The sequence below is a fragment of the Aythya fuligula genome, chromosome 1, assembly GCF_009819795.1.
Source record: "Aythya fuligula isolate bAytFul2 chromosome 1, bAytFul2.pri, whole genome shotgun sequence".
Lineage (NCBI taxonomy): Eukaryota > Metazoa > Chordata > Aves > Anseriformes > Anatidae > Aythya > Aythya fuligula.
Genome location: NC_045559.1, coordinates 156,269,888 through 156,288,865, shown reverse-complemented (window position 1 = coordinate 156,288,865; position 18,978 = coordinate 156,269,888).

The window sequence follows — 18,978 nt, the reverse complement described above, 5'->3', positions numbered from 1 at the left end:
CTGAAAGCTTCAGGCAAAGATACACAAGATTTCTCAGCAGAATGCTAATCGGGGCATACAGACACTTGTTTCTTGCTGTATTATCACTGTGATTCAGACTTGAGGCAAAGAGGTGTCTGGACTCTATCAAAAGAATTAGGACAAAGCATTAAACTACGCTATAATCTTTTTTTTTTTTTTTTTTTTTTTTTTTTTTTTTTTTTTCCTCTGTAGGCCCTTCTGTAAACTCCTCTATGTTAGAGTTTAGCAGTCTGTGCACAAAGGCCACAAAGCCCAGCTCCTGGTCAGCTCTGCAAGAGAGCCATCTCTATAAGACAGAAATGCAAAGATAAGAAATGATCAAGAAGGGATGATCTCTGTGATCTTGGAAATGGATCACTCTGCAAAAAGAAAACCAAAAGTACTTTCACTGGAAAAATAAAATAAATAATTAAATAAACACATGTAAAAACTTGAAACCGTGGTCTGGTGGCTATATAATTTGGAAGAAACTATTCACCATACGCTATTCACAAAGGTATTTCTGTGGTTTTTTTTGTTGTTGTTGTTTTGTTTTTGTTTGTTTGATTGTTTGTTTTGTTTTGTTTTGTTTTTGTTTGTTTTATTATTATTATTTTATTTTTATTTTTTTTTCTCCAATAACCATCTAGTTTATAGCATGTTAGCAGTCATGAGAATAAGATCCCAAACTTACAACTGTTGTTCTAGCAGTGAAACTATGGGGTTAAGGTTTTGTTATTTGTTTTTCTCTTAAGCCCATAAATCCCATTGCAGCACTGGGAGCTGCCTCAAAGTAAATGGAAAACCACTCCACTCTTAATGGTTCATTCAATTTCCTAGAAAATGGGCTGCATGAATCTGAATCCCTTCAGAGCAGCATGAAAGCTGAAGCCAGTTATCTCATTTTCTGGATGAGTGCTTTAGCCTCAAATTTGTATGCAAAAGTCAATTGATGCTATCTGTATTTTAAAAAGAGTGAGCCATCCTCATTTAAACATCTCTTTTAAGAGGCAGACTACATACTTTAAATCCCATCTGATAGATATATTTACTGTGCAGCTGAAGTCTGGAGCTCTGCACTCAAAGGAAACGAGGGCATTCTTAGCATGTTCAGGTTTTCTCTCAGATAGCTGTAAACTAGCTATATAGTATAAGATTCCATGTTTATTGCTGATAACATGAGAATTCCTTTCCAAGACACTGAAATATAACTACAGAAACTCAGAGCACAGCCCACTTCTTGGATTTGGATGTAAGTCCCAGTTTTAACTTCACACTGGATTTAGATGCGGAGGAAATCAATTTGTCCTGTCCCTAGTGTTCTGGGAAAACTGGAAGAGTGATCCAAAAGCAATCCCACACTAAAACTACAATCCAGTCTGGATAACTGTGGATTTAGGCTTTTTAAGTACAATGGTATGCATTAAAGATGTGTGTTTTTCAATGACTCTGATCATTTTATTGACAATATGGACAGATTTGATAAAATAATTAGGGAATCACTTTAAGATATATCAAAAAATACATGCAATTTACTTTCTGATGTTACATTAAAGTTTGAAATGAACATTCTTATATATTTATACATATGTTAATACATAACTGTATATTTTCTTAGACAGACAACATAATGTTATACAGATCATAATAAGTATCATGCTTGGGAAATTAATATCTCAGTGCAGATTGCTGATTGCAGATTGCAGACAATACTGCAAGAAAGATTTAGACCTACAATCATAGGCATTTTACTCCTCCCAGTGAGTTTAACTAAAGCTCATGAGTTAGCCTGGGAAACTACCCAGAAATTCTGCCCACATTTTGAATGTGCTTCTCTGAAAATACTTTTGAATATATTTAATTTCTTCCTTTTTTGATATTTGATTTAAAAAATAAAAAAAATAATAATAATTTAAAAAAAAAAAAATCGAGAGGAACAATGTCTGTAATTTGAACAAAGGATGAAGGGCTAAAGAGTTTTTTTGAAATCAACAACATGGTATTTGACATTCTTCATGTCCACAATTTCCATTGGCATTTCCTTTCCTTCCCACCTATAAAATGTTTCAAAATACAAGCTTATTTTTGAGATACAAATATAAATTTTCAATTCTAAATATAGTAGTTGCATTATTATTTTTTTCTGCAGCGGAAAAGAAAAAAAAGGAAAAAGTTGTTCACTTGAGAACGTCAACATGACTTGAGGTCTCTGAAACTAACACATGTGCTTATGCCTTTTGCTGATCATGAAAAATCTCATGCAGATTCCTTGAGAGACAAGGAACATTTGCACTTGTGAACTACTTGGACAGGAAATGTATTATAACATATTTTGCTATGTACTGCTTTGAGACAACATTCCCCACAATTTCACTGATACGATACCTGAATTAATAATGACAACTTTCAACATTTTCACTACTCTTATATAACTTAATTCACTACTTTTTGTTGTTCTTGTTGTTTGTTTGTTTGTTTGTTTGTTTGTTTTTTTAACGTAAAAACAACCGAAGTTTAAGTTTTGAGAATCATGGAAGGTAGAAGGGCTCTGAGAGTTATTGTGACTAGAAAATATTGTAACAAGATAGGAAAACAACTTTTTAACACTGTAAATGATGTATGTTTTAAAAGGTCCACGAAAGGATCTAGATGTATGAGTGTCGTGGTTTAACCCGGCTGGCAGCTAAACACCATGCAGCCGTTCGCTCACCCTCCCCCCTCCCTCTCTGGGACGGGGGAGAGAAATGGAAAGTGAAGCTCGTGAGTTGAGATAAAGACAGTTTAATAAGACAGGAAAATAATAATAATAATAATAATAATAATACAATGATGATAATAGTACTACTACTAATAATATGTACAAACAAGTGATGCACAATGCAATTGCTCACCACCCGCTGACCGATGCCCAGCTTAACCCCGAGCAGTCCGGCCCCCTCCCCCCGGCTAGCCACCCCTATATATTGTTTAGCATGACGTCAGATGGTATGGAATACCCCTTTGGCTAGTTCGGGTCACCTGTCCTGGGTCTGTCCCCTCCCAGCTCTTACTGTACCCCCAGCCTGCCTGTTGCCAGGACAGAGCAAAAGTCTGAGGTGTCCTTGGCTTGGTATAAGCACTGCTCTGCAACAATTAAAACATCGGGGTGTTATCAGCACTCTTCTCATCCTAAGCCAAAACACAGCATTCCACCAGCTACTAGGAAGAAAATTAATTCTGTTCTAACTGAAACCAGGACATCTATCCACCCCTTATTCCATACCATTTATGTCATGCTCAGGTTACACTCTTTTCCATACATTCTAATTAGTCACCTATAGTAGTCATGGTAGTGGTAACATACAGTATTATATAGCAATTAAGATGGTACAATTCAGTTCATGGGCTATTCTCACCCAGTATTAAATCTCCTTGAGGTACACACCGGACCTCTCCGTTCTTTTGCATCACCCACCAAGTGTATCCAGGTCCCTGAGCGAAAACAATTCCATGAATGGGTTTGCCTTTTCCTGAGGCAGGAGTAGCCCAGACTGTTTTACCCAGCATATTTTTTACATGCACTACAGGAACTTTATCCCCATCTACAGTACGTAACAGGTTTGATTGGGCAGGTCCAGCTCGGTTGGCAGATCCCCTAGTATTGACTAGCCAGGTGGCCTTTGCCAAATGCGTATCCCAGTTTTTGAATGTCCCAGCGCCCATTGCTTTCAATGTAGTCTTTAACAGTCCATTGTATCGTTCAACTTTCCCGGAGGCTGGTGCATGATAGGGGATGTGATACACCCACTCAATACCATGTTCTTTGGCCCAAGTGTCTATAAGGTTGTTTCGGAAATGAGTTCCATTGTCTGACTCTATTCTTTCTGGGGTACCATGTCGCCATAGGACTTGCTTTTCTAGGCCCAGGATAGTGTTCCGGGCGGTGGCATGAGGCACAGGGTATGTTTCCAGCCATCCGGTGGTTGCTTCCACCATTGTAAGTACGTGGCGCTTGCCATTGCGAGTTTGAGGGAGTGTGATGTAATCAATCTGCCAGGCCTCTCCATATTTATATTTCAGCCATCGTCCTCCATACCAAAGAGGCTTTGACCGTTTGGCTTGCTTGATTGCAGCACATGTTTCACAGTCATGAATAACCTGTGCTATAGCGTCCATGGTCAGGTCCACCCCTCGATCACGAGCCCATCTGTATGTTGCATCTCTACCTTGATGGCCTGAGGTGTCATGGGCCCATCGGGCTATAAATAATTCACCTTTATGCTGCCAATCCAGATCCACCTGAGCTACTTCAATCTTAGCAGCCTGATCCACCTGCTGGTTGTTCTGATGTTCTTCAGTAGCCCTATTCTTGGGCACATGAGCATCTACGTGACGTACTTTCACAGCCAGGTTCTCTACCCGAGCAGCAATATCTTGCCACAATGCAGCAGCCCAGATGGGTTTGCCCCTACGCTGCCAGTTGTTTTGCTTCCATTGCTGTAACCATCCCCACAGGGCATTTGCTACCATCCATGAATCGGTGTAGAGATAGAGAACTGGCCATTTTTCTCGTTCAGCAATGTCTAAAGCCAGCTGAATGGCCTTCACTTCTGCAAACTGACTCGATTCACCTTCTCCCTCAGCAGCTTCTGCAACTCGTCGTGTAGGACTCCATACAGCAGCCTTCCATCTTCGATGCTTCCCCACAATACGACAGGACCCATCAGTGAACAGGGCATATTTCTTTTCATTCTCTGGTAAATGGTTGTACAGTGGGGCTTCTTCAGCATGACCCACCTCCTCCTCGGATGATATCCCAAAGTATTTACCTTCTGGCCAGTCCATAATCACTTCCAATATTCCTGGGCGACTGGGGTTTCCTATTCGAGCCCGCTGAGTAATTAGTGCAATCCACTTGCTCCATGTAGCATCAGTTGCATGATGCGTAGAAGAGACCCTTCCCTTGAACATCCAGCCTAGTACCGGCAATCGGGGTGCTAGGAGGAGCTGCGCTTCAGTACCGACCACCTCTGAAGCAGATCGAACTCCTTCATATGCTGCCAGTATCTCCTTTTCAGTTGGAGTATAGCGGGCCTCAGACCCTCTGTATCCCCGGCTCCAAAACCCCAGGGGCCGACCTCGAGTTTCCCCAGGTTCTTTCTGCCAGAGGCTCCAGGTGGGGCCATTCTCCCCGGCTGCAGTGTAGAGCACATTCTTTACATCTGGTCCTGTTCGAACTGGCCCAAGGGCTACTGCATGGACTATTTCCTGCTTGATTTGTTCAAAGGCTTGTCGTTGTTCAGGGCCCCATTCAAACTCATTCTTCTTACGGGTTACTTGGTAGAGCGGGTTTACAATCAGACTGTAATTTGGGATGTGCATTCTCCAAAACCCCACAACACCTAGGAAAGTCTGTGTTTCTTTTTTGTTAGTTGGTGGAGACATAGCTGTTATTTTGTTGATCACATCCATTGGGATTTGACGACGCCCATCTTGCCATTTTATTCCTAAAAACTGGATCTCTCGTGCAGGTCCTTTGACTTTATTTTGTTTTATGGCAAAACCGGCTTTCAGAAGGATTTGGACTATTTTCTTCCCTTTCTCGAAAACTTCCTCTGCTGTGTCACCCCACACAATAATGTCATCGATGTACTGCAGGTGTTCAGGAGCTTCCCCCTGCTCCAGTGCAGACTGGATCAGCCCATGGCAAATGGTAGGGCTGTGTTTCCACCCCTGGGGCAGTCGATTCCAAGTATATTGGACTCCCCTCCAAGTGAAAGCAAACTGTGGCCTGCACTCTGCTGCTAGAGGGATGGAGAAAAATGCATTAGCGATATCAATTGTGGCGTACCACTTGGCTGCCTTCGATTCAAGTTCGTACTGAAGTTCCAGCATGTCCGGCACTGCAGCACTCAGTGGTGGCGTCACTTCGTTCAGGCCACGATAGTCCACTGTTAGTCTCCACTCGCCATTAGACTTTCGCACTGGCCATATGGGACTATTGAAAGGTGAATGAGTCTTGCTGATCACTCCTTGGCTCTCCAATTGACGAATTAGCTTATGGATGGGAATCAGGGAGTCTCGGTTAGTGCGATATTGCCGCCGGTGCACAGTTGTGGTAGCAATTGGCACTTGCTGTTCTTCGACCCTCAGCAACCCCACAACAGAGGGGTCCTCTGAGAGACCAGGCAAGGTAGATAATTGTTTAATGCCCTCTGTCTCTAAGGCAGCTATACCAAAAGCCCACCGGAACCCTTTTGGGTCCTTGCAATATCCTCTTCTGAGATAGTCTATGCCAAGGATACATGGAGCATCCGGGCCAGTCACAATACGGTGCTTTTCCCACTCATTCCCAGTCAGACTCACTTCAGCCTCCAATACAGTCAACTGCTGAGATCCCCCTGTCACTCCACAAATATAGATGGGCTCTGGTCCTTTATAGCTCGATGGCATTATAGTGCATTGTGCACCGGTGTCTACTAAAGCCTTATACTTCTGTGCGTCTGATGTGCCAGGCCATCGAATCCACACAGTCCAATAAACTCGATTATCCCTTTCCTCCCCCTGGCTGGAGGCAGGGCCTCCCTAATCCTGGTCGGAATCTTCTTCGTTTCTGTGTTTGAAGGACTGTCTGCTGGAAGTTGGAGCAGCAAACTTTTCAGAGAATCCCTTCTTCCTGATTGTTTTCTTTTGCAACTCACGTACCCGTGCCTCTAGGGTCGCGGTAGATTTTCCATCCCATTTTCTCATGTCCTCTCCATGGTCTCGTAAGTAAAACCACAGGGTAGCACGGGGTGAGTACCCACCATATCGTCTTCCTTGTGTGGATGAACGACTACCCCTGATAGCTGAGACACTGCTCTGTACAGGTACGGAGGAGAATAATCTCTCTTCAAGTTGGTGAACCTTTTCAGAAAGTTTCTCCACAGTGTTCTCTTTTGGTCGGTGGACACTGGTTGGTTCAGGTGGGGATGAAGATAGATTCTCTTTAAGTTGGTGGAACTCTTCAGAAAGTTTCTCCACAGCTGAGACGCAGGCCTGTAAGGAAGAGGAGAGACTTTCTTCGTACTGCCGGAGTTGTTTAGCAACTTCATCCACTGTGGGTTCCTCATCCTCTTTCCAGGCCATTATTGCCAATGAGCTGGCATATGATGATGGTGCACTCCGTACAAACTTCCGCCACATGGGTCGCGTACACCTGACTTCATCTGGATCTTTGGATGTTTGTCTGAGGTCTGGATCCTCATAAATCACTTCCCGTACGGCTAATTCCCTCAGATACTGGATTCCCTTCTCCATAGTGGTCCACTTGCCTGGTAGACATAAAAGTTCTTCCTTGAAGGGATACCTTTCCCTCACAGCTGAGAGGAGACGCCTCCAGAGGCTGTGAGATTGTGCTCCATCTGCAATTGCTTTGTCAATGCCTGCGTCTCTAGCAAGGGATCCCAGTCGCTTGGCTTCCCTGCCGTCTAATTCCACACAATTGGCTCCAGTGTCCCAGCATCGGAGCAGCCAGGTGACAAGCTGCTCACCTATACAGCGACCAAAATCTTTTCGCACATCTCGTAACTCACGCTCGTTTAGGCTTCGGGTAGTTACTGTTGATTTTCGGCATCCTCATCTTCCTCCTCCTGAACCCTTGATGGCCCAGCGTCGTCGTCGTCTCCGTCGTCTCTATACCTAGATTTGGCAGAAGACTCTCTGCGTTCTAAACGACCTGAATCTCTATACCATTTTTTCACCTTCTCTACAGGGGCAGCTTGCACTGCTACTGCTCGTTTCTCTGACCTTGTTACAGGGTCTGCCACAGAGGTTGGAATACCCTCCGCAGGGTCAACTTGCACTGCTACAGCTCGTTTCTCTGACCTTGTTATAGGGTCTGCCACAGAGGCTGGAATACCCTCTGCAGGGTCAACTTGCACTGCTACAGCTCGTTTCTCTGACCCAGCTACAGGAGCTGGAGCGGCTGCAGGAGCTGAAGCAGCTGCAGGAACCGGAGCTGGAGCAGCTGCAGGAGCTGGAACTGGAGCGGCTGCAGGAACCGGAGCTGGAGCGGCTGCAGGAACCGGAGCTGGAGCGGCTGCAGGAACCGGAGCTGGAGCAGCTGCAGGGGCTGGGACTGGAGCAGCTGCAGGAACCAGAGCTGGAGCGGCTGCAGGAACTGGAGCTGGAGCGGCTGCAGGAGCTGGGACTGGAGTGGCTTCAGGAGCTGGGACTGGAGCGGCTGCAGGAGCTGGGACTGGAGCAGCTTCAGGAGCTGGGACTGGAGCGGCTTCAGGGTCTGTCACTAAGTTGATAGCAGTATCCATGGCAGCTCGATAGGCATGAGCCAGGCCCCAGCATGTTACAATGATTTGTGTTACTTTGGAACTTCCCGAATCGCGACACCTTTTATTCAAGCATTCTGCCACTTTTTGAGGATTTTGCACTTGTTCAGGGGTGAATTTCCAAAACACTGGGGGTGCCAACTGGTCTAGATGCCTGCCCATATCCTCCCATACTCCCTGCCACCCACAACTATACTGCCTCCGGGCAGATCTCCGGATGAGCTTCCTAAATAGTTGTTTAACTTTAAGCAGAACCTGAAGTGCATTCAGGAGGCAGAACAACAGGACTATGCTGGTCTGAGTATCCCAAGGATATTCAATATCTTGGAGAGCTATTGTAATAAACTCGGAGGATAAGAGGGTGGTGAAGGAGGAAGGGAGAGTGATCAAGGAGGGTACAGGGGTGGTGAAGGAGAAAGGGAGAGTGATCAAGTAAGAAAAATTATCTTCCCCTTTCCCCTCCACAGATTGACTCCCTAATGAAAAAAGGCAACAGATACAATTGCTAATAGTTTCCAAAATACAGTTTCCAAAGTATAGAATCGAAGATGTTACTGAGTACAAATACCAGGTTAGAGTCATGGCCAGATATTTCATCATCTCATAAGCCACTGATACAACACACAGTACCATAATGGTCTGAAACCAGGGCCCGGAGAGGATAAACAACATGACAGAGAGCACATACGGAAAATAACGTGCTATAATACTCAATTTGGAAAACAGGCGCAGCACAGTTGAGATTAAAGCAATCAGCATTATGACAAGTGACTATTAAGCAGGTCTAATACTTATACCAATTTTAGTTTAACACACTGTGGTCAGATCTGCCGTTATCTCAACCTTTCGTGCCCCACGTTGGGCGCCAAAAAGACTGTCGTGGTTTAACCCGGCTGGCAGCTAAACACCACGCAGCCGTTCGCTCACCCTCCCCCCTCCCTCTCTGGGACGGGGGAGAGAAATGGAAAGTGAAGCTCGTGAGTTGAGATAAAGACAGTTTAATAAGACAGGAAAATAATAATAATAATAATAATAATAATACAATGATGATAATAGTACTACTACTAATAATATGTACAAACAAGTGATGCACAATGCAATTGCTCACCACCCGCTGACCGATGCCCAGCTTAACCCCGAGCAGTCCGGCCCCCTCCCCCCGGCTAGCCACCCCTATATATTGTTTAGCATGACGTCAGATGGTATGGAATACCCCTTTGGCTAGTTCGGGTCACCTGTCCTGGGTCTGTCCCCTCCCAGCTCTTACTGTACCCCCAGCCTGCCTGTTGCCAGGACAGAGCAAAAGTCTGAGGTGTCCTTGGCTTGGTATAAGCACTGCTCTGCAACAATTAAAACATCGGGGTGTTATCAGCACTCTTCTCATCCTAAGCCAAAACACAGCATTCCACCAGCTACTAGGAAGAAAATTAATTCTGTTCTAACTGAAACCAGGACAATGAGACTGTATGAGACTATCATTATATTTTAACATAGTGTTAAATTGAATATTATCAAAACTATTACAGGGATGATGCTTTGCATATCTATTTATTTTGTCTAGTAAGTATAGAACAAATTTTCCTTTCATTATTTTCTTGTTATATCCAGAAGGGATTATTAATGTTAATATTTATGAAAATGTTTTACACTAGTATTACATTACACTAGTAATATAAGTAGCTGCTGTAGTTGGGTGCTGCAAAGGGCTTCTCTAATTTTCTCTTATTACCAAACCATTTAAGCAAAAACATAACTACTTTTAGATGCTTATTTTGTGTTTAACATTATAAAATACTTCTATGACTTAACTATATATATATATGTAAATACACCATTTATAGGAATGAAACACTGTTAGTGTCCTATGTCTTTGCAGTGTTTCCCAAATTATATTAGTTGAAGAAAAATTGTAAATAAAAATAAAAATATATGGCATATAGAAATTTGAAGAAATGTAAACAGTTTCCAGTTGATTTTAGAGCAAAACTATACAGAATTCAATATATATAATGACTTCATATCTTAGCTGTGATTTTATTTATTTATTTTTCATTCAAAGCTGGACAACTTTTAGTTCTTCTGTGTGACTCAAATGAAACATATTTCTAGAAAATAGGGTGGATTTACATTGTTTTGATGGCTATGATTCCATAATGAGTTAAGACATTATTGTTTAACTGGAAGCCCATACCCACCATATATGGATGGGTATCCAATTATTAAATAATGTAGATCTGCTGATGAAAAGCAGTGAAATTATCTACCTTTCAGGTTCTACTTCTAAGATGGATAAGTTTATTTTCCCTATCTGAAAAAATCCCACTAACTTTTTTCCTTTCTAGGTAGTAGTGTACATAAATTAACATCTAATTAACTTCTAAATTACTTTCACCTAAGTAAGGAACTTTTAGAATAAATGCCAAAGGTCCATTAATAGCCAACTGTGAGAGCTGTACTATCCACAGAGACATCCCTTTAAAGATCATACTAAGGACTACAAAACAGTTTCTATAAATTTATGTGAAAGAATTCTTTTAGGAATATTTAAGAAAAGCAGATAAATCTGGATGACTAAAAAAAAAAAAAGTAGAAAAGTAGAATTATGGAAAAAGTAACATTGGACCATCTGATCCATTTCTATTTGAAACTCTTGAATACTCCTAGTGACAAAAAACGGTTTAGTTGTTATGATCATTAGCTTTGAATATACAAATAATAACAATAAGGTTAATTTTCTTAGGGTTTTGATATTTGTTAAAAAGTAATTTATTTAGATTGCTTTTATGATGATAAAATAAATAATAATAATTTAAAAACAGTTTTAAATAACCAGTCCAAAATCCATATAGTTAAATCTCATATGAACTCAGATGATGATATCGCTGATATCTAAAAATAAAGAAAACACTTATGAACTTTGGTAATGAATAATTACAACGTCATCATATACTAAATAATCAAAAGCATAAAAGTCTGTAAAATTTGTAAGATAGAAACAATTTAATTTAAATATGATTGCATGCCAGTGGCACAGATGAAGCACTTTATTCTGACCGTTTGAGACTTGATATGACCTTGAGACTTGATATCACTTGATATGACCATTTGATCTCAAAGAAGCCTAATGATTGTTGAGCTTTTTCCTATGGAGGCTAGCTATGCAGACAAAATAGGAAGCTATACTTTAAAGGAAGCGTCTATCTGAAATGCCTTATAAAATTTCAGACAACACAACATTACAATTTTATTAGTTCCCAAGAATAAGTCTTTTTTATTCTCTGTTCACCTGCTCTTCATGGAAGAGATAATTTGCTGAGGCAGAAGTCAAGAGGAAAAGGATAAATGAAGCAAAAAATGAATTAATTGGTGTGTAGATAATGAACCAAAGCATAATAATGCATTTCTTAGATAAGGGTAATAAGACAATCCATGTCTGATAGAAGAAACCCATAATGAAGATATTGAATAAAACTCTTATTCATTTATAAAGATTTATTTTAACCTGATTAAAAAAAAAAAAAAAAAAAAAAAAAAAAAAAAAAAAAGCCTATTTAACTCAGTTCTGTTAAACCTTAATTTAAATACAGTTCGAATGACTTTCTGCTTAAGCAGCATGTAATTTAGCATGTATATCTTTATAATTCTCCTGAAACTGATTTGAGATGCATGTAGATCAAAAACAAAGCTGATAGTTCCTTTGCCATATTCTGTTTCTAGGTTTCTGCTTATTGCTCACTGGACGTGTCATCAGCATTACATTTTTGCTTTAAATTGTCTTCATGTAAAGCAGGACATTATTATATTATCATATATCATAAATGAAGAATTACACCTGTTTTTGAGTGTTATTTGGCCAACTGGTTTTAGACCTCTACATTAAGATAAAAATAACTGCCTCCTAAGTATCTCTTTCTTATCCTTACAATGACTAATTCAGGAGACTGTAAAATAGAGATATCTATGGTGGTCAGATTTTGCATTTGTACTTTACTTAGACAAATATAATTGAAACTCAGATTATATACTACATTAAGGGTAAATTAAGTCAATTAACGTTTCCCTTATCTATTGGTTTTCACACTTAAATATTTTTAAAAATTGTCTTTCACCTTAGAACAGCCTTTTTGTGTCAAAAGAATATGCTTAGCAAAAAATAAAAATATACTTATAAGAATGGAAGGAAAAGGAAGAGAGGGCTAGAGAGGAAAAAAACAAAACTGTGGTGAGATAGAAAAGACTGTTGAAAGAAGAGTGTTAATACACTCTTACAAATAAAAAGTTATTACAAGAGGTTTTGACTTTCAAAATACAGTAAAAGTAAACCATGAAGGACTTAAATTTCTAGGTCCACCTCAGTGTGCTCTTAATTCCTTAAACTTGTTCTTTAGCTGTTGCCCAAAGAACACTAATTCTCTGTTTTTGTGACTGATATTTTCACAAAATATACGCTGCTTACAAACTTTACTAATGATCTAAGTCAGTCATTCCAGACTTTTTATATAAATATATAATTGATGGAAAGAATAAATGCCTCCAGAATATAAATCTCTTATTCTAACATTAACAAATAAATTAGATCAACTGAATATCTAAATATAATTATTGTCTAATTAAGACTTTTGCAGTAAAATGAAAAAGTTTCCCTGAACATTTTTTTGTTTCTTTTTTTTTTTTTTTTTTTTTTTTTTTTCTTTACAAGGAATGTAAATGTATGCTTAAGTGCCTGCTTTTGGAGATGCCCGTAAATATCCAGGAGACTACTTCACAATTTTTCATAGTTCTTCTGTCTGTACCCAGATCTAACACTGACTGTTTTTTCCTTGTGACTGGATTTTTACCATAACATAATATAAAAATATGATATAATTAAAAATAACATTGTAATAGTTATAATATTATTTTATAATACAATAAAGAATACCAAAATATATAACAATAGCCAATTACAAGGATTCATGCTTCATCAGTGAATTCATAAACACTCTACAAGCGGTGCAGAAATATAAAAATGCAGTTTCCATTGTCCCTATGTAAGCTGTCTTCAAGATGTCAAAGAAATATTTGAAGAAATTATGTAGAGGGTCAAATAATGCAAATAACAAAAGTGGTGAGAGTCTTAAGCTGACAGTGCATGTGAATACTATTGGTTAATTCAAATTTATATAGCATATATAAATGCATGAGTAACACTAAATGAACATGCAAGCAACTAGTACAATTGAACCTGAGGGAAACATACCTGTTTTTGCTCTTTGCCTGCTTGCTTATTAGAGCTGACCAATCTTCAAAATCCTCAAAACACTGTCTCTTCTTTTCATACCTTCACCACACTTTTTGAACATGTTTTTTCAAAAAAAATGAGGCCTCAATTTCTGGGATATTGATAACAAAGGATAAAGACTTAGGCAATCTAAACATAACTCTTATTTTTTTTTTTTTTTCTTCAGAATTTTCTGAGTTAAACACTCTGTTTTTCCAGTTCACTGAGAAACTTCCACAATTACCAACATCTGTTGTTCTTGCTGTTGAACTTCTTATACTTTCTCTTATAGACTCAGTCATTTGTAATCTGATCTTAAAACTGAATGTCCAGTTGTTATTTGTGAAGAACACTCCAAGTTACTATAGTGAATATATGCAAAAGATGAAAAAATATACAGATGGAAAAATATGTATATCATAAACCTTTTAAATAGTTGACTACTCTATTTTTTCATTCTCACCTCCAAGCTCTTTCAGTGTGCTTCCAAGTATCACTTTTTTCCTAGGTTTAGATAATTCCTTAGTCTGATAAGTCAGTTATCAAGCTTATGGAAATAGAATTACACCAATGATTTTTAACTTTTTTGTTTGTTTATTTTTTGTTTGTTTGTTTTTCATCTGCTGGTGTTTCTTTCTAGGAAAAGCTAGTTTTGAATAAGGCCTAAGATAACTTAAATTACTGACTATACTATTGCTTTTTTGCCTGCTTTGGTATTTTGGTTCATTTATCATGACTTGTCAAAGTTTTGGTTGAGACAGATAATTTTCTTTGTAGAGCATCACACAATGACGTGTTTTGGATTCTTTATGAAAATAGTAGTGGTAACACAGCAGTGTTTTCAGGTGTTGAAGAGCAGTGCTTACACAGAGCCAAGGACCTTTCTTCTTCTTTCTGCTTATACTAGCTAGTATGCTAGTGTAAGGTGTAGGCTGGGGGTGCATGAAGAGCTGGGAGGGGGCAGAACCAGGACAGCTGACACAGACAGATAAAACACATATCCCAAACCATATGTCATCATGCTCAGCAGTAAAAGCTGAGGTAAAGATGGAGGAAGGCAAGGAACATTCAGAGTGACGGCATTTGTCTTCCCATTATACACAATGACCCCTGCTTTCCTGGAAGTAGCTTCCTGCCAATGGGAAAAAGCAATTAAATTCCTTGTTTGGCTTTTCTTTTGTTCATGGCTTTTGTTTTACCTAGTAAAACACCTAGTCTTTATCCCAACCCATGAGTTCTCACACTTTTACCTTTCCAATCCTCTCCCCCATCGCACGTGGGGAGACAGAGAGAGTGGATGGGGGTTACTTAGGTCCCTGATGGGCAGCTAAACTACAACACATTTTCCTCATGCTGAAGGCACTATTTTACAAAGTTGTTACCTATTTTAAAATATGTTACAGAAATAAAGAACAGGAAAATTTTGCCTTTGGCATTATGGAAACAATGTCATCTGTAGTTCTCTTAAGTCTCATCTTGTATTCCATTGCTATAAAACATTCTTGGGGCTTGGGGCCCTTGCTTTTTTTTTTTTTTAATACCATGCTTTTCTGTCTTACTGAGTCATTTTGTGACTCAGTAAGAGTCACAAATAGTGACATGTGTGTCACTATTTTTAAGCCTGGAAATTTGTAATCTTTGATTCTGCTATTCTCTTTTTTGATCATTTAAACATTTTATTAATTATCCCTGAACAAGTCCTAGTTCATGTTCATTGTTTTCAGTGCTTATTTTTCATAGTAAAGTTTTGTCTTGTAAACTGCATTACTGTCTTGTTCTACTTGTTCCTTTCATATATTACCAGACCATGTTTGCCAATGCTGTTCTGCACTTTCACTTCTGTAATGGCACAATTTGCAAGATGATTTGTTGCACAGATGACTCGGGACATAGGATTAGTGCTACTACTCAATATTATTCTGTTTCTGCTTATACCCCACACACCACTCACTCAATTACCTATGTAATCTACGTAGACTTTTTTGTTTGTTTGTTTCTCATCTCTTTTCCACAGTAGTTCATTGTTTTTGGTGTGGTCAGATCAACCAAATCAGTGACTTGAAAACTGCTTAACATCTTCAACCATATCAATTTGACAAAAATAAAAAATAAAAATAACAATAAAAATAATAAAAAAAGGAAGGAAAGAACATTATAGAAGAACATTATAGCCCAATAATTCTATGAAGACATTCACATTTACAAACAGGTTCATTTAATTTCAATTCATTCATTTACTTTTTTTTGCTTAAAAAAAAAATAATAAAAAAGTAACTCCCCATGTTAAATATTACTTAAACACCATAAATTTACTTCATACTCATGACACAGATTTAGTCCAGATTTTAGTTTGTCACTTGTTTGTTTTTACAATATCTAACTACTTTGTGAACTTCTTTGTTGCTATTTGTAAGTGTTTGAGACTCACCTTGTATCTAATTTATTAATTAGGCTATTTTAACTAAAAAAAAAAAAAAGTCATAAAGTCTTCCTAACTAGTCTTGTCAGATTTTGTTGTCACTGCTTTATCTCTCAGAGGACTGCACAAATCACATAAAAATACAAAAGCTAAATCAATTCTGCTATTGTATCTGAAAAAAATACCTGCTAATTTGCAGAGAAATCTGGATCTGGGCCTTCTGCATGGAAGAAAGTGGCTCACCTACTAACTGACCAAAGGAAAAGAGTTTTTCTATCTTCCTTTGACCAATTAATAGTTAAATAAACTGAAAGTTCTTCAGGAGAAGCTGCAAATTTGCTGCATCTACAGCATATAAAAAGATCAGAACATGCTGTATTAATATATAAAGTGTAATATCTCTCATTTCCTTTCTCTCCAAGAGAGGCATAATCAGCCACTCAGGCTACAAGAGAAATTTATTGACTTCCTACCTGTTCTCTTTCACTGCTTGGAGGTGGCCAAATGCAAATATTACAAAGATCTACTTTAAATATATATATAAACAACAGCTGTAGTTTACAACCAAGGTAATGCTGAGGGTAAACCCTCAGCAAATTTGCTGTTGATACAAAAATAGGTTGACATTCCAAATAGTTGTGATGTCATTTAGAAGGACCTTGACAAGCTGGAGGAATGGGTTACTAGGTGTCTCATGAAGTTCAGCAGAAGGAAATGTCCTGCTTTACAGGAAGAAAATATGATGGGAAGGACTTAAGGGTTGAGGTAAGGACTGGAAAATCACTTAACAATTATTGTCACAGGCAAAACAGACTCAGCATAGGGAGACTAATATAATTTATTGCCTATTACTAACAGACTAGAATGATAAACTAAAAGCAAACTTTTCCTCACATTCCTCCGCATCCACCATCTCTTACCTCCTCTCCCCCAAGTGGTGCAGGGGAATGGGGAATGGGGCTTGTTGTCACCCTGTAATGCTTTGTTTCTGCCATTCCTTCATAGTCACTCTCTTCCCTGGCTCCAACAAAGGGTCCCTCCCACAGGATGTCATCCTTCCCAAAATGATCCTATGTGGATCCACATAGAGCAGCTCTTCAAGAACTGCTCCAGTATGGGTCCTTACCATTGGTTCCATCTGTCAGGAGCAAAATACTATAACATGGGTCCACCATGCGTGGTAGCTCCTGCCAGGTCACCTGCTCTTGTATGGGCTCCTCTCCACAGGCTACAGCTCTGTTCTGGGGTCTACTCCTGCAGGGGTTCTCCATGGGCTACAGCTTCCTTGAAGGCAGATACACCTTCTGCACTGGGGGGTCCTCACAGGCTGCATTGTAGAAACCTCTGCTGTGGTACCCCAAGGGCTGCAGGTGGACAGCCTACACAGGCAACAGGGAAACTTCTGCTTCAGCACCTGGAGCACCTCCTCTGGCTCCTTCTGCACTGATCTTGGAGTCTGCAGGGTTGTTTCTCACTCCTCACTCTCCCAGCTGATGTTGCACAGCAGTTTTTTCCCTTTCTTAAATCTGCTCTCACAAAGGCAAAACCAGCACTGTTCACTGTCTTGGGTCTGGTCAGTAGTGGGTCCCTTTTGGAGCCAGCTGGAGCAGGCTCTCATCTGACATAGGGCAGCTTCTGGACTCTTCTCACAGAGATGATGCCTGAAGCTTCCCTGCTACCTAAACCTTGCCACGCAAACCCAATACAACATTAACAATAATTTTAAGGCTATGTAAAGGAAAATGAAATATGGCTTATATTAGAACCTCAAAAAGTTTATATTTGTCTGTCTCTTGTCTGCAGAGCATTCCAGAAATTTGTTATTAAATTTACACCTGATGGTCACTACGTTTTTGTATATATTCTGAAAAATAGAGAAAATTCAGTTCTTCTATACATAAGAGATTATGTGCATGAAAGAATATATATCCAATCTATAAATGAACAATGATATTTGCAGTTTTTGTTGTTGTTGTTGTTTTTGTCAAAGCATGAAGATTATAAGAATCACAGACATATCAGAATGTGATAAGAATAGTTTATATTAAAAATACAGGTTATTTTTGAAAAACACAATGAAAAGAAAAACAAACAAACAAACAATGAGCTATATTTTAAAATTTCAAGTATAAGTATTTGGCAAACCTTGAGGAAAATATTATCTTAGTACCATCCTGTGTATTTCAGGTAAAATCTTTTCAGAACAGGCAGAGATTCTAACGTTTAACAGGAGGTGAAGATCTCTTTTGCTGTTAAGTAGAACACCAATTATTTTTTCTGTAATCATTAACATTCCCAAAATCATTAACATTCCCAAATTTCAGAAGAAAGTCTACAGTAACATAAATATATTTCCAAAGAAGTGCGAAACTTTGCAGTAAAATCTTTCTCTTATGTAACTGTTATTTTATATTAATTTATGTTTTTCCTTCACAGAGGATAACATTTTTTTCAAATGTCAGTCTTTCACTACACTGATCTTACTGATTTTGACATTTTAATAAATGATTGTTTCTGCTTTTATTTCATGCTACCTTTTGAAACACCAGAAACTATAGGCAGATAGTAAACATTTAATTACACATTGCTTCTATCCCATTACTCGTATTTTGATTACCTATAGTTTTGACTACCTGTATGTAATGGTTTTGAAAAGAATTTGCAAAATTATAATTTGTTGAACAACTAGCAATGTTATCCATTAAGGTAATGATTTTCTGCTTGGCCAAAGAGAAAACAACTTAATTTAGATCTAAATATTATCTAATTATCTAATTATCTAATATCATAAAGCTTGATCCTCTTGAAGCTAGTATATAGTATTCCCATAGTGGGGTTGTATACATATTCTGTTTGTTGTTGTTGTTGTTGTTGTTGTTTTTAGTTAAATATCTGTCTTCATTAACAATATATTTTTGTTAATTTTGTTTTTGGAAACAGTAGTTATCCAGCCAACTATCAATAATGTGAATTCAGTTATACTCTTTGAAAAG